Source organism: Pinus tabuliformis, chromosome 7 (genome assembly GCF_031772625.1).
Source record: "Pinus tabuliformis cultivar Carrire ecotype Pingquan chromosome 7, CPIR1, whole genome shotgun sequence".
Classification (NCBI taxonomy): Eukaryota; Viridiplantae; Streptophyta; class Pinopsida; order Pinales; family Pinaceae; genus Pinus; species Pinus tabuliformis.
The window spans coordinates 934824880-934842486 of record NC_142293.1 but is presented as its reverse complement, the minus strand read 5'-3'; positions in this window follow the sequence as shown (position 1 = coordinate 934842486).

Here is a 17607-nt window from a genome sequence, read left to right as displayed (position 1 = left end):
ATCTAGGGTTTCAAGGTCCAGGCTTATCGATGATTGGTGGGTCCAGGGCATTGAACATTGGTGAATCAGCATGACGACAGGGTGACAACGCTAAAACATTGTGATATCGCGAGGTTGCGATATTGATCCAGGTGGATCTTCAGATATAATGGCATGGAAAATATTAGAACCAGAGTGCTTAGAATGAAGTCAACCCAAGACTAGAGCGTAGATCTTGTCATCTTGATTCCAACGTCGTGAACAACACTTCAATCCGAGTCCAGATGATGAAGTTATCGCGAAAAGAAGGTTGCTATGTTCCTTAAGAAAATGAGGCATTTTCCTTTAAAAATGGACTTTTAGGGAATCACATTGGAAATCGTGTAGAGGGCGGACCTTAAGACTCTTGATCAACGATTTCCGAAATATCGGGTCGTAGGAAGGCCATATATACATATCGGCAATATCGAAGTAGGCAAGGGCCGACTTGCGATTGCGATTGGTGGGATCATTATCGTCAATCGGCAGATTAGGACACCAAGTCGTTATATGAGCGGGATGTCGATGCGATCGGCTAACGCCGATATTAGTGATTGACGATCGACGGCCGACAATCCCTGTTAATAGGATTGTTGCACTCCTGATATGCCGATTGCGACATCAGGCATGGACCTGATAAGGATATATGCCCGATTTAATGTTTCTTGAAGTCTGGGGCTTAAAGATTTGGTCAGATTTTAGTGTTTTACGATGTATTATCACTTCAACGATAAAAAGACTATTTTGAAGGTTTCGTTGCACCCGCCGACCCTTCCATTCGAACAGGCTCTATTTATGCCAAAACAACCCCGATTTAAGAGGGATTTGTCATAACAGAGGCACTATAAAGTCCAATGATTGGAAAAAAAAAATGTGAGGAGAGGAATTTCAGCACACTTTTCGAGGCAGGAGAACTTTCAGGTGGCCGATAGTGCATTTTTTTTTCTGTTTTGGTCAAGTTTTTAGATGTTTTTAGCCCCTATCAATGCCACGGATGCATTGGTGTTGCCAAATTCTCCATCTAAATTCTTTTGTTCTCATCCACCTTTCAGAATGGAAGTATAAGCCTCTTTTGATGTATCAGATGATTGCATTCTCTTCTTTTTATGCCATTTAATATAAAGGCCTCCCCATTGACAGAACAGGGCCCGAAGACGTAGTTCGATTTGGAAGAACTTCGCTATCAAGTCTTTGTGTCTTCCTTCATGCTTTTTATGCGTTTCTTCTTCTTTTCTTGTGTGCACATTATGATTCTATGTTAAGATGCAATTTTTACATGTGATTCTTTTCATACATCTATAAGAAAAAGTATCCTGGATAAAGTGGTATCACAGCAGACCTTTTTAGATGTGAATTGCATGTTTGTATGCTAACAAGAGATAGACTCTAAAGAGGTGAAGGGGAATTAGAGCCTTTCGATCCCGAAGCAGGGTGTGCACATCGAAGGAGAAACATGGCAGAAGATGAAGCTCATCTTGAAGAGGAGCGCAATTTCCACAATACTTTCTATTCAATGGTAGAGAATATCAGTCGAATGGTTTTAAGGCTGGAGAAAGCAGAGGAGAGAAACCCAAAAGGACAAGGTTCAACACATGGGAATGGTGGAGAATAACCCCCTCCTTCTCCTTCTGGGAGTGAAGTTTCTCCTTCCTCTCACCACCATAATCGTAGAAATTCAAAGGATTCATCTAAGAAGCCTTTCTTTAAATTAGATGTTAAATTTGATATTCCCATGTTTAATGGTGAAAGAAATGCATAAAAGATTAATAATTGGATAATTAGGTAGATTGAGGTCTACTACAAGATTCACCAAATCATGGAGGATGAGGTAAAGATTCAGCTAGCCTCTCTACGGTTGAGCAGCGCCGCTCTCGTTTGGTGGGAGAGAAAATTGCAGCGTAGTAAGAATGTGGGTAACCTCTTTTCCTCATGGCCTGATTTTATTTCTGCATTAAAGGAACAATTTTATCCCTTAGGATACAAGAAAAAATCATGAATGAATTGGCAATATTTAAGGCAAGGCAAAGGTCAGGATGTTTAGAGTTTCACAGAGTAATTTAGAAAGAAAGCACTGAATTTGGGTATTGCACTTGATGCAACTGAAGTTGTAACTAAGTATATTGGCTCATTGCACAGTTATATTAGGCATTCATTGTTGTTGTTTGAACCAACAACTATTAACTCAGCCAGTGTAAAGACAACTCATATTGAGAATTGGGGCAAAAATGAAAGAGACGATCATTCCATAAAATCACCATTCAAACCTCCCAATGACAAATCTAAAGTGAAATGGAAGGGAAAGGAGAAGAATACAGCAGCAGCTAAAGAGTGAGAACAGACGTATTGCAATCATTGCAAAAAGGAAGGCCACGATGATGATCACTATTGGAAGAAGCACCCAGAAAAGCGTCCAAAGAAGTATGGAGGAAAAAGGAAGCAAAAGAGAGTGGAAACAACACAACAAGACCTTGGATCGGATTCAAGAGATGAAGCATTGATCACATTAGGAGGAACAAAAGGTACCCTTACACTTCATGTGAATTCTGAATCGCATGAAGGCACCAATTCTGTAAATGAGTCCCTTCCTAGTGACCAAAAGAGAATTGAACTATTTCATATCAGAGTTGTTGTAAAGCATACTAAAGTTGAAACTATGTTTGATACTGGGTCCCAAGAAAACTTAATTGCAGAATCCCTAGTAAAGAAACTTGGCTTAGAAACAAAACCACGCCCGAAACCTTACCCGCTTGGATGGATACATGATAAAGAAAAACTGAATGCAACCAAACAGTGTAAGGTCAAATTTGTAGTTGCTTCTAAGCTAGTAGACGAAGTAGAACTAGATGTAATACCATTGGATATTTGTGGCATGGCGTTAGGGAGCCCATATCTGTATGATAGAAAGGCAGTCTTTTCCGTCATGAAAACAAATACCATATCACAAAATATGGGGTAGAATATATAGTAAGGGCTCATCAATCTAAAATCAATGCCAACCTTGTAAGCACTGGACAAATGAAAAGGCTCGTGAATTCCAGTAAGGGTTGCATGCTTATGGTCGTAAGGGAAAAAGAGGCAAAATTCGCTGATGCTTTCCAAGGCTATGATCAATAACATAAACAGGAATTATCTGAATTAATTTCTAACTATGCTGAGTTGTTTCAGGAACCGAAGGGATTACCTCCGAAGAGGGAAATCCAACATGAGATCCATTTGCAGCATGATGCTCCTTTGCCAAATATTGGCATGTACAGGATGTCGACTATTGAGATGGAGGAAATCAAGAGACAAGTGCAGGAATTGTTGGACCAAGGGGTCATCAAGCCAAGCACCTCTCCGTGTGGCTCACCGATTGTCTTAGTGCCAAAGAAAGACGACACATGGAGGATGTGCGTGGATTACCGTGCGCTAAACAAAATTACGGTGAAAAATCGTTATCCCCTTCCACGCATAGATGATTTATTAGATCAATTAAAGAATGTTGTTTATTTCACCAAGTTGGATTTGCGCAGTGGTTATCAGCAAGTCCAAATCGCAGAGCAGGACATATGGAAAACCTACTTCAAGACCAAACAGAGGTTGTTTGCATGGATGGTGATGTCATTCGGACTTTGCAACGCTCCAACCACTTTTATGAGGGTCATGAATGATTTCTTTCGGCCTTACATTCATGAATTTGTTCTTGTATATTTAGATGATATACTTGTCTTTAGTAAGAGCTGGGCTGAGCGTGTGTGTCATGTAAAGAAAGTGCTTGATGTAATGAAAAAAGAAAAACTCTTTGTAAAATTGTCAAAGTGTGAGTTCAGGAAAACCTCTTTGGGTTACCTAGGTCATATTGTCGGTCATGGTCAGTTAAAAATTGATCCCTCTAAATATGAAGCAATTTTAAATTGGCCTAAGCCTACTAGTGTAACTGAGGTCAGTAGCTTTTTAGGTGCAGTCTAGTATTGGAGGAGATTTATTGCTAATTTCTCTGTTATTGCAGCACCTTTGCACACATTGACAAGTGTGAAACAGGTCTTCCAATGGGGAGGAATATAGTAGAAGTCCTTCGAAACATTGAAGGAAAATATCAGCACCGTGCTAGTCCTAGCCTTACCCGATCTCCAACAACCATTCGAAATCGAAAACGATGCCAGTGGTTATGCCATGGGAGCTGTACTGATGCATAAAAGAAGCCGATTTGTTACCATTCTCAGAAGTTTTCTCAAGTTGTGATAAGTTATCCCACTTATGACAAGGAGCTTTATGCCTTGGTGCGGAGTGTGAAAAAGTGGAACACTACCTGATTGGCAAGGAGACCATCATCCATACAGATCATCAACCCTTGCAGTACCTTCAGTCACAAACCAAGTTGCATCAATCTCATCATTTCGGTTGGATGGTTTTTCTTCAACAGTTTGATCTGGTAATAAAGTATAAGAAGGGCACTAGCAACAAGGTGGTTGATATGCTATCTCGCCCTCCTATTTCTGCTTCTGTTATTTTGCATAATGCTTTGTTATTTTTCGAAAGTTATGCTGAAAAATATGCTAACAATGATGACTTTAACCCATGGTCCACAGGTGGACAACTAGCACTTGCAGGGGAAACTGTTGTATCACCTTGGTAAATTGTGTATTCCCACAGGGGAAAGAGTACATGTAATTCGAGAGGCCCACACCTCTCTTGTGTCTGGACACTTTGGTGTTGAAAAGACTTTATGTCATGTACAAAGATTTTGTTTTTGGCCTCATATGAAAGACATTGTGACTCGTTATGTAAAGGGGTGTGTGATGTGTTCTGTTTCAAAGCCCTCTAATAGAAAACTTGGGCTCTACACACCACTCCCTATTCCGAGTCGTCCATGGGAAAGTGTGTCAATGGACTTTGAAGGAGGTTTACCTTTTTCTAAAAGAGTCACGACTATTTGTATGTTGTCGTTGACCGTTTTAGCAAGATGTGTATTCTTATGCCTTGTAAAAAGCAAATTACTGTAGAGCAGACTGCTTCTCTTTTCTTTCAACATGTTTGGGTCCATTTTGGATTACCCACATCTATTGTGTCATATTAGGACTTTCGCTTTCTCGAAGAGTTTTGGACCAGTTTGTGGAAGAGGATGGACACAAAATTGAAAAGAAGCACAACATTTCATCCGTAGACTGACGGACAGATAGATGTTGTAAATCGTACCGTGGTACACTTGTTACGAGGCTATTGTGGAAGACATCCCAAGTTGTGGGATGAACATCTCCCCTATGTACAACATTCCTACAACCGAACAATGCATTCATCTACGCAGCATTCACCATTTGAGACATGCTTCAATTACCTGCCAAAGGACCCTTTTGATATGGTCTTTGGAAGGGAAGATGGCTCCAGTGGACGTAATGATAAGGACAAAGCTTAGCAGTTCATTCAACGAATCCAATTGATTCACCAAGTAGTACAAGAGTAGTTGGAGAAAATTCAAGCCCGTTACGAGGCTTGACATGACAAACACCAAGTCAAACACCAATTCCAAGTGGGTGACAAAGTGTGGTTCCACATTAGCAAGGACAGGATGAAAGGAGAAGGGAAGAAGTTGCGACCCATCCGGTATGGTCCATTCACCATGTTGGAGAAGATTGGAAACAATGCCTTTTGTCTTGATTTTCCAGTATATATGTAGATGTACTCAGTAGTGAATGTAGAGAACCTAAAGCTGTATGAACCACCATTGATCATGGACACATATGAGGTGGGCATAGTTCCTACAGTCGATGATTTTGCACCAGAATATCTCAATGAGTTATCAGAGGACATCATCCTTGATAGAAGGACTAGGACTTTACAGCGACGATATGTGGAATACCTTCGAGTTGGTTTTAAGGGAATGCACCCCAGTAAGGCCAAATGGCTAGAGAAGGAAAAGATGAGGGAACAATTCCCTCACTTGCCAATTGACTAGTGAAAGCTTTTGGCGGTCCAAAAGCTCCTCAATGGGGAGGATTGATCCAGGTGGATCTTCAGATACAATGGCATGGAAAAGCTCAGAACCAAAGTGCTCAGAATGAAGTCAACCTAGGACTAGAGCATAGCTCTCGTCATCCTGATTCCAACAGCACAAACAAAAATTCAATCTGAGTCCGGATGATGAAGTTATCGCAAAAATAAGGTTGCTATGTTCCTTAAGAAAATGAGGCATTTTCCTTTAAAAATTAACTTTTAGGGAATCGCATTGGAAATTGTGCAGAAGGTGGACCTTAAGACACCCGATCAGTGATTGCCAAAATATCAGGTCAGAGGAAGGCCATATATACATATCGACGATATCAGAGTAGGCGAGGGCCGACTTGCGATTGCGATCGACGATATAAAGCGATCGACAGGATCGTTATCGGCAATCGACAGACTAGGATACCGAGCCATTATATGAAAGGGATGCTGATGTGATCGGCTGACGCTAATATCAACGATTGGCAATCGGCGGTTAGCAATCCCTGTTCACAGGACTGTTGCACTCCCGATATGCCGATTGCGATATCGGGCCCGGACCCGATAAGGATATATGCCCGATTTAATGTTTCTTGAAGTCTGGGGCTTAAATATTTGGTCGGATTCTAGTGTTATACGGGGTATTATCGCTTCAATGATAAAAATACTATTTTGAAGGTTTCGTTGCACCCGCCGACCCTTCCATTCGAATGATCTGTATTTTATGCCAAAACAACCCCGATTTAAGAGGGATTTGTCCTAACAGAGGCACTATAAAGTCCAATGATTTGAAAAAAAGAAGCAAGGAGGAGAGGAATTTCAGTGCGCTATTCAAGGGAGGAGAGCTTTCAGGTGGACGATAGTGCATTTTTTCTATTTTGGACAAGTTTTTAGATGTTTTCAGCCCCTATCAACGCCACGGACGCATTGGTGCTGCCTACTTCTCCATTTGAATTCTTCTATTCTCAGCCACCTTTCAGAATGGAGGTATAAGCCTCTTTTGATGTATCAGATGATTGCATTCTCTTATTTTTATTCCATTTAATATAAATGCCTCCCCATTGACAGAGCAGGGCCCAGAGATGTAGTCCGAGTTGGACGAACTCCGTTATCAAGTCTTTGTGTCTTCCTTCATGCTTTTATGCGTTTATTCTTCTTTTCTTGTGTGCACATTATGATTCTATGTTAAGATGCAATTTTTACATGTGATTCTTTTCATACATCTATAAGAAAAAGTACCTTGGATAAGATATGATAGTGTAAATCGTTGAGGAAGGGCCAATTGCAATTAACAAATAAATTTAGCGAAAAACCAAGGCTAGGCAGGATATTTCTCTCTCCTGCAGTGGGGTCACATGGCATAACACTATTGGATCTGATAAAGACATGTGGCAGCTAACATCATCATGACGTGGTAGTAAGGAGGACACGTGGCTTGCAGATTTGGCATTTTGAGGGGTCACAAAGGGCCAAAACAAGGTGACACGTGTCACCACTCATAAGATGACACATGGAAAACTATGACGTCATGTCACAAATCGACGATCAAAACCATGGATCAACATGTAATCGGTGTTTTATAAAGGTGCATATTGGGGAAGCCCCCGATATTGTGGGCCCGAAGCGAGGGGGACAGGTGGCATAAGCCGGGTCACATGATTATGTGTGCTTTAGTATCAATCAAATGGTTGGGTGGGGAAGTTATTAAAGGTTGTTATGTGCTAAAGCCTTTGCATTGGACCTACCTTATCCCCTTCCCACGTGGACCCAACCCTGTCACATATCACAATCACAAGTTTTAGGAGGGTGCAACCAGAAGCAAAGATTAGAGATTCTCTATCCCCAAGTTCCAATATTGAAAATGGGTCCTAAGCGCATATGTAGTATGGTCCCACGTATTATGCGTTGGACCTATTACAATGCAATACATCAAAGAATCGACACTCGTCCCAACGAAAGGCTTTTAGCTCCAGAAGGCTTAGGCCTTGAGTGTCCAGGCTTCCACCATGCAGTTTTCACCCAAGCCCACGAGGCTAAGGCATAAGGGGCCAAAGGAAATTGGCAATCGTAGCTTTATGAATCCCATTTTATTTAAAGTTCCTAAATGGCCTAAATCCTGATACACTTATATGATTTGTTCCATAGGGCACGATTGGTTATGTTAGCTTAATTAAGATTGTAATAAGGGATGGATGAGTCAGCAGTTGAGTTCAAAGTCTGTTATGGCCATTACGCATGTCACTCCCAGTTCACGCAAAAGAAGAGTTAAAGTTGTTAAGGACGAAAGCGACAGGGAACCTACCGAGAGAGTATGAGGCGTAATTGAGCAAAGACATGTTTGGAATGGAGTCCAACAAAGAAGAGTGGCGTGGAGATATTTACAAGGCCATCATTTCAGTTCATTTGCCAATTTTGTTTTGTTGTTTTTGATTGATATTGTTATGCTGTTTTATTTCCAAGAAAGGTATCTTTCTGTTGTAATAATTGGAGGTCACAGATCTAGGACGCTGAGATGGCTAGTCATGTAGGCAGCTGGAAGTTCAGCCTGAGATATTTTGTAATTTTCCTGTTCTCCCTCTCCTTATAAAAGGGAGGAAGAAACACTTAAAAAAGGTTCTAAATTCTGAATAATAACAACATGTTATTTTTGAGAATGTATCATTTCTAGATTTTCATCTCTCTGAATATTAATGAAATGGTGGTGATTCCAGCCTTCGAATACTACAATATGTTGCTCCTCCATTAAATTCCATTATGTTCAAGGTATCTTTCTGTTGTAATAATTGGAGGTGATAGATCTAGGATGCTGAGACGACTAGTGATGTAGGTAGCTGGAAGTTCAGCCTGAGATATTTTGTAATTTTCCTGTTCTCCCTCTCCTTATAAAAGGGAGGAAGAAACACTTAGAAAAGGTTCTAAATTCTAAAGAATAACAACATGTTATTTTTGAGAATGTATCATTTCTAGATTTTTCATCTCTCTGAATATTAATGAAATGGTGGTGATTCTAGCCTTCGAATACTACAATATGTTTCTCCTCCATTAAATTCCATTATGTTCATATTTCCTCTCTGATTTCATGTAATTGTAGTTGCTAGAAATGTTTCATATGTTCTTACAGATTCATTTGTGTTGACTGGTTAATGAACATGCCCATATGTAGCTGTGAGATTATATCTTTAAATTGCAATCCATGAGTCATTGCATCCAATTCTCCTTCATCCATTATGTCTACCTATAATTTTGATAAGTGTAGAACTCTTGAAGCTCCAAGCTCTAGGTGATGAATGTAGATTTCTTGAGGTTTCAAGCTCTATATGATGAGTTATTATACCTCATTTCCTTCTTTCATTTCTTTGCTAAAGTTGATTAAACTGTAGGTCCTCAAACTACTCAGCCTCCACTGGTTCATACATATGTTCCTGTGAGTTGTATATGTGAAAGAGCACCAGAAATACATGGCTTATGTCCTTGGATGAATCAACCAACCCATGTTGTTTATTGTATGTATTTACATATGTGTATAAATGTATATGATGTCTCTGGTTTCTTGAAGAGCATACGAGACACATAAAATCTAGATGTTACCAAGCACTGGTCTTGTAAGCAATCTAAGGTTGTCTCTAGAACCGACGACATCTTTTGGCGTCGTTGTCGGGGAATGTATTGAAGGATTTTTCCCCTGGGATACAACAAGTTAATCACTCTTTGTGTAGGTAAGCAAAGACATTCTGATTGCATCCTAATCACCTTGGTGACTCCACAAATATCATTATCATTTATCATCCTAGCTTTTAAAAAGCCTCACACTCACTTAGATACCTCTCAACAGAAAACCCCTTCTGTATCTGACCCAAAGAAATTAATTTTCAGGAGAGTATAGAAGGAGAAAAATCCTACTACCTGTGCTACTATCTCATCATTCTTTGAAGCTTCCTCCTCCAGCTCCGAACACACTACCATCCACTGCTCAGATTTTACTCCTAAGGTCCTTACATACCCTGTAGAAGATAAGCTAGAGCACTGTGCCCCCAAATCAGAGATCAAAGAGAAAGAAATATCAATTATGACTCCTTTCATTTCATTTCCTCCTCCTCCTGAGATTGAAAATGGTAAATCTATCCTCAATAATAGAAATATACGTTATACACTCAATCACACTACTCTCAGTGTAATTACTCCAACCACTGTGGTTTTGACCCAAGTTCCTCCTGTAAATCTTAATCACCCCCCATTAATCCAGATGTTTGTTCTGGGTTTCTTACTGAATAAATATGCCCCTCTTGATTTATCTCAACCCCTAACTGCTATGCCTTAGGACTACCTAAAGATTTTTCCTAGGTTCAATGGGGAAGACGTAAACATTGCACAAAGACACATTGAAACCTTTTGTGCTTTTGCTAAGAATCCAAATGTAGAAAAATTGGATGTGGTCCTGAGACTCTTTGTGAAATCCCTTGATGGAGAAGCCAGAAAGTGGTTTAAAGCCTACCCAATGCATCCATCACCACCTGGGAAGAACTCGAAAACTCTTTCACAGAAAATTGGGGTGAACAAAGAGATCATGAGTATTTCTTCACAGAGTTCAATACTACGAGGAAGAAGCAATAAGAGGACATTTCAGAATTCATAAAAATATTCAATAAGCAGTATAATAACTTGCTTGTTGAGATAAAGCCTCCTCAAGCTGTTGCACGTGTAGTATTTGTGGGATCCCTTGAGTCTGAATTTTGCTTTACCCTGAGAGAGAGGACATATCGTACCTTATATAAACTCCAAGTTGATTCTCTTGAGATGGAATCAAATTTCACCTCGTCAGGGAAGTCAAGAGGAAATAATGAACCTCATGAGAAGAAAATGGGGAAAGAAGAAGCATCCTCCTCTGGTCAAGGTAAAGAATTACCAGATCTGAATTGGGAAGAAATGGATAAGCTCATTAAGAGTTTATCACACAAAGTGGTGAAGCATGAGCTTGAGAACACGAGTCTCCCTAAACAGAATGCTCAAGGGAACAATCGAGGTTACAAACCATAGTACCGAAGGCTACCATTGTAGATACTTCAAAGGGAAATAAAAGATAAACTCGATCAGATCCCTCCTCCTCTGTATTTAGAAGATGATCCAGATGAACAAACACTAGATACACATGAGACACAAGGAGGCTTGTATTCCTCCTTCTGTGAAGAGGAATAGGAAAACATGGCTCACCATGAGATGTTCCCTGATAGAGAAGCAACAATAAATGAGGAGGTCATAGCGGATTATTCTAAACAATATGTGGATTTCATGAAAGCATAATACATCGAAAGTATGATCTCAGATCTTCAAAAAAGAGGTCAAGGGAACCTGAAAAACAAGAGGAAACTGCTCCCGAAAATATTCCTCCAGTGTTAAATAAAATAAAAGGGAAGTTAAACCCTCACTTATCCAAAGTAAAAGTCTCCTTGACCAAGGAATGCAATAGTTGTGAGGAACACATAGAAGACAAGGCACCCGTTCTGATAAAAGCTACAAGTGATAAAGAAAGAGAGGTAGAGTTGGGAGGTGTAGAAAAGGGCCAGTCAGCATCCAATCTTTAGAAGAAGGTCAAAAAGTTAAAGATTCGTGTTCCTCTAATTAAACTGCTAACACAATCCACTTGTAATGCCCAAATCTCAATTCATGCTTCCATCCACCTCAACACCAACTCATGACTGTATAAACCTTCAAGAAGAAAGACCAATGGTTGTTTTTGGGCCTCATGTTGAAGAACTTGATCCTTCCACTGCACCCTTCTATGTGACCCTGGAAATTCATAACCTTTTATTGAACAACTTTATGTTGGACTCTGGAGCCTCACATAACCTCATGCCCTTAGCTGTGATGGAACAAATTGGCTTGTAGATCACTAGAACCTACAAGGACCTATACTCCTTTAACTCTAAGAGGGTCAACTACGTGGGAATGATAAAAGATCTGGTGGTAAACCTGGCTCAAATCCCTTTGAAGGGCACAATGATGGGCATAGTAGTGGAAGATATTCCCCCTTGATTCAGCATGCTCCTATCTAGGTCTTGGGGTTCCAAGGTGGGGGGCTCTATCAAGTTAGATCTAACTTATGCCACTATTCCTACTTTTGGAGGCGAAGAAAGCGGGTTGTAAAGAGAGTCCAAATTTTTAAAAACTGTGACCCCAGCTAAAGGATCTAAAAATTCTCTAGCGTATGGAAATGAAAGCTACCTCTCCTGCCTGTTCCTAGAAGAAGATGAGACCATATTACAAGAAACACAAGTACATCTAACAATGCATTTATACCACCAACAAAAATATGAAAACCAAGTGTGGAATTTATACTTTGACAGAGCAAATTCCAAAGAGGGAAATGGAGCAAGAGTATGGTTGGTACCTCCCAAGGCCAGCTTGATACCCCTCTCATCCAAGCCGGAGTTTGAGGCAACCAAAAACATGGCAGAGCATGAAGCATTGCTCCTTGGGCTACAAACAACATGGAATGTGAATATCGAATGCTTAACTGTTCATGGAGACTTCGAGTTGATTAAAGCAGATCGAACGATTTATAGAAGTAGGTAGGGAGTTCACTAACTCAATTAGAAGGTTCATGGATGTGATTAAAAGGGTTGAGCATCAATTACCAGGTTGGGTACACATATTAAAATTTATGTCCAAATATTTTATGAGGTACATGATGGTTTTAATTGCTAAATTTCTAGAGAACAATGGAATAAGGTCCAGTACCCTGATGTTGAGATGGTGTCTTTGGAACGTTGGTTTTCAGAATTAGTTGAATTTTGAGTTGCTACTCCCTTTCTTCTTCTGCCTTCTCATAAGTGGTATGAGCAGAACTCAGTCAAGTAGCCATTTTCTTAACTGGCTGCATTGGAGAGAAGAGATCACCTAGTATATATATTTTCAGTAGGTATGGACAACTTTCATTCAAGTTTGAAGCCCGAGGAGAAGGCCCTAAGACTTTGGTGATGTGCTGTCAATTTTATTTTTAATTTTTTTAATTTTTATTTTATTTTTAAGTTTTTAGTTATCTAAGTCAGTCAGTTAGTAAATCTTACAATCATTTAGTCAGTTTGCAATCCCTTAGTTAATTTTTTAGTTTTTATGATGAATCCATGCCTAATGGAAAGAAGGCTAATGGTCTGTAGGTTCTCAGCACCTTGACAACAAGGCACTGTCCCCACTTGGCGCCAATGTTGTCACTCGCTGCATTATGAGTTTTTAGTTGTCCCAAGTGCCACATATAAGTGAAGTTTGAATCCATATTGCAAACCTCATAAGCTCTCAAAGATAAATCAGTCCCTCCCCAATGGATAATGCTTGGAATAAGATTTCCAATGGTATATGGAAGTCCAAACATGGGCTTCTGGATTAGAAGGTATGGCTGGTTGATGTTCAAGGGTTTTGTTGCCTTATCGAAGGAGAAAAGCATATCGAAGGTCCCAGAGCGCATCACAAATCGCAATCGAGGGTTGAAGGCCCATGATGCATAGTATATCGATGTTTCATGAAGCAGAGTTGCGATATCACATATCGATGATCAGTGTTGTCAAAGTATCAATCCTAACCAAATTACGATCAACAATCGCCGATATCGCAAAATCGACAATCGAGGGTTTCAAGGTCCAGACTTATCGGTGATCGACGGGTCCATGGCATTTCACATTGGCAAATTGGTGCGATGGTAGGGTGACAACGCTAAAACATTGCAATATCGTGATGTTGCAATATGATTGTGTAAATTACAGGGGAAGGGTCGATTGTAATTAACAAAGAAATTCAGTGAAAAACCAAAGGAAGGCGGGCTCTTTCTCTCTCCTCTTGTGGGGCCACGTGGCAGAACACTGTTGGATCCGATAAAGACATGTGGTGGCTGCCATCATCATGACGTGGCAGTACAGAGGACACGTGGCTTGCATATTTGGCATTTTTAGGGGTCATAAAGGGCCAAAACAGGGTGACACCTGTCACCACTCATAACGTGACATGTGGCAAACTATGACATCATATCGCAGATCAGAAATCACAACCATGGAGCAACATGTAATTGACATTTTATAAAGGTGCATATCAGGAAAGCCCTTGATATTGTGGGCTCGAAGCGAGGGGGACATGTGGCATAAGGCGGGTCACATGATTATGTGCTATTTATGTATTAATCAAATGGTTGGGTGGAGAAGTTATTAAAAGTTGTTATGTGCTAAAGCCTTCGCTCTAGCCCTCCCTTATCCTCTTCCCACATGGACCAAACCACATCGCATATTGCAATCGCAGGTTTTGGGAGGGTGCAACTAGAAGCAAAGATTAGAGATTCCCGATACCCAAGCTTCGGTATTGAAAATGGGTCCCAGGCGTATATGTAGTATGGTCCCACGTATTATGTGTTGGCCCTGTTACAATGCAATATATCAAATAATTAGCCCCCATCCCAGCTAAAGGATTTTAGCTCCAAAAGGCTAAGGCCTTGAGTCTCCAGGTTTCCACCCTACAATTTTGACCTAAGCCCCCGGGGCTAAGGCATAAGAGGCCAAAGGAAATCGACAATCACAACTTTATGAATCCCATTCTGTTTAAATTTCCTAAATGGCATGAGTCCCCATACACTTGTATGATTTGTTCCATGGGGCATGATTGGTTATGTTGCCTTAATCAAGATTGTAAGAAGGGAAGAATGAGTCGGAAGCTGTGTTCAGAGTCTGTTATGGCCTTTACATGTGTCACTCCCAGTTCCTGGAAAAGAAGAATTAAAGTTGTTAAGGAAGAAAGTGATAGGGAACCGTTGAGAGAGTATGAGGTGTAATTTAGCAGAGACATTTGGACCAGAGGCTAGCAAAGAACAGTGGCGTGGAGATATTTATAGGACCATAATTTCAGTTCATTTGCGAATTTTGTTTTGTTGTTTTTGATTGATATTGTTATGTTGTTTTATTTCCAACAAAGGTATCTTTCTGTTGTAATAATTGGAGGCGACAGAGCAAGCACACTGAGACAACTAGTCATGTAGGTAGCTGGAAGTTCAACATGAGATATTTGGTAATTTTCCTGTTCTCCATCTTCTTATAAAAGGGGGGAATAAACACTTAGAAAAGGTTCTGAATTCTGAAGAATAACCACATGTTATTTTTGAGACAATATCATTTCCAGATTTGCATCTCTCTGAATATTAATGAAATGGTGGTGATTCCAACCTTCGAGTACTATAGTATGTTACCCCTCTGTTAAATTCCATTATGTTCATATTTCCTCTCTGATTTCATGTAATTGTAGCTGCCATAAATGTTTCATATGTTCTTACACATTCGTTTGTGTTGACTGGTTAATGCACATGCCTATATGTAGCTATGAGATTATATCTTTAAATTGTGCCCCATGAATCATTGCATCCAATTATCTTTCATCCATTATGTCTACCTATAATTCAGATAATTGTAGAACTCTTGACGCTCCAAGCTCTATGTGATGAATGTATAATTCTTGATGTTTCAATCTCTATATTATGATATATTATATATCATTTCCTTCTTCCATTTCTCTGCTAAAGTTGATTAAATTGTAGGTCCTCGAACTACTCGGCCTCCACTAGTTCATACATATATTCCCATGAGTTTTATATCTGAAAGAGCACCAGAAATACATGGCTTATGTCCTTGGATGAATGAACCAACCCATGTTGTTTATTGTATGTATTTACATATGTGTATAAAATGTATATGATATCTCCGGTTTCTTGAAGATAATATGAGACACATAAAATCTAGATGTTACCAGGCACTGGTCTTGTAAGCAATCCGAGGTTGTTTCTGGAAGCAACAACACCTCTAGTAGGGGGAGAGTTCGATCCAAGTGGGCAGAGGCATAACTTGCATCCATACCTCCAGGTGTGAGGTGGGGCAATGTGAATCCCTAGTCCAAGAGTTTCCGAAATTTTGGAAAGGTCCATTGAGATTTTTTTGTCTCATAGATCATTATCCTTGCTATAGGGGCCTACCGTATTCAGTAGAAGGAAGATCAATGTCCATCAGATATCAAGGAGTGAAAATGAGTGTTGACAGTAGGGTAGGTGGCTTTGTAGTAGAGTTAACAACAACACAATTTTCACAGTGGACAATTGCAGATTGATTTAATGTTATTTTTTGTTTTTTTATGTATGCTTCTTAGTTGAAAATGTTGCAGTAGAAACAAAAACAAAGACAAGTGTTGCATGCAGTCCATTTCAAAGGCACTAGATCGGAGTAGATGTGAATCCCTTTCTTATTGAGAGGGAGTGTTGAAAATGCAGAAAGAAAATATCTGTTTGACTTTCCTTGGTCAAACTAGAGAGAAAATTCGAAATTCCAAATCAACAGACAGCCTGGATGAGTTAACTGAGGTAACATGGTTGTAATCACTCAGTTATATTAGTTAATTCAAGTTAGGGCATGAAGTTCAGTTGTGTGAAATGATTCCTAAATTTTAGGAGCCTAGATTGAGTTAATTTTAGTTGTAACAATTTAAATAAGTTAAATTGAGTTATAGTCACTTATATTAGTTCCAACTGTTGGAGGAACTAGTGGAGGGTCTAGTAGTGGGGTGTGTAGTCAGTTACAACTCAATGATCAACTAGTTAACTGATCAATCAACTTAAACCTAGTTTTGATTGAAGTTCAAGGGTAATTTACTATAAATTGTAAACTATTCCAAGTTGTACATGTGGTGCATGCAGTCAGAGATTGGCCTAAACGAATTGTACAATTCAAATTGACTTATTTCCTAATTAATAGGGGCCTAATTCCTCAAGGCAAAAACAATGGAAATAGGAGCTTCGAAGGCTAGAAAATTGGCTAAGTGTTGGCCAGAGTTAGCCAGTCAGAGATATAGATAGACTATACTAGTGTAGAGGTTGCTCAGGCTTAAGCAAGCGTTGCATTTCTTCTCTATTTTCTGTTTAATGCAATATATATAGGAAGGGGTTTTTATCAATTGATTTCCCCTAGATAAATATCTTTGTATGTATGTTGAATCACGTCACATGGTTATGATTTCCTTCTCAATCATGAATTTCTTTCTGCAAATGAGTAGAGTAGATTTGAGTTTATGTTTTATAAATTACATGAGCAGTTTTGAATCTACATACAATTTCTACACAAGTTGTAGCCTACCGCAAGTGGAAACTTTCATATTTTGGGGGTAGTTGACTCCTGTAGGTTGGAGCCTACAAATTGATGTAAAAGAATTAAATATTGAGTAGAACAAGAGTTGGTGGTTTTCTCCCATATGCGTTTCCACCTAAAAATTATGTGTCTCCTTGCGATGTGATGTCTTTTATATTGTATTTTTTTATGCTTCTTGCTTGATGATGCACTATAATGGATAATGAGATAATGTTCATAATGAATTCCAAATGTTTTGTTAATGAATTAAGACTATGAGAGTTTAAGATTGTGTTCACACTGATTCACCTTGATCTAGGCATCTCTAGTAAACCTCAAAAAAAAAGTGTTCAAAAGTTGATGGAAACAATTTCAAGTTGTAGATCTCGACGAGAGCTTTCCAATGGCATGAACGACACATCAGTCCATGTCCATATTAGAAAATTATGCTCATCTTAAGTTCATGGCAAAGAGAAAATTCAAAGTCAAATTCAAA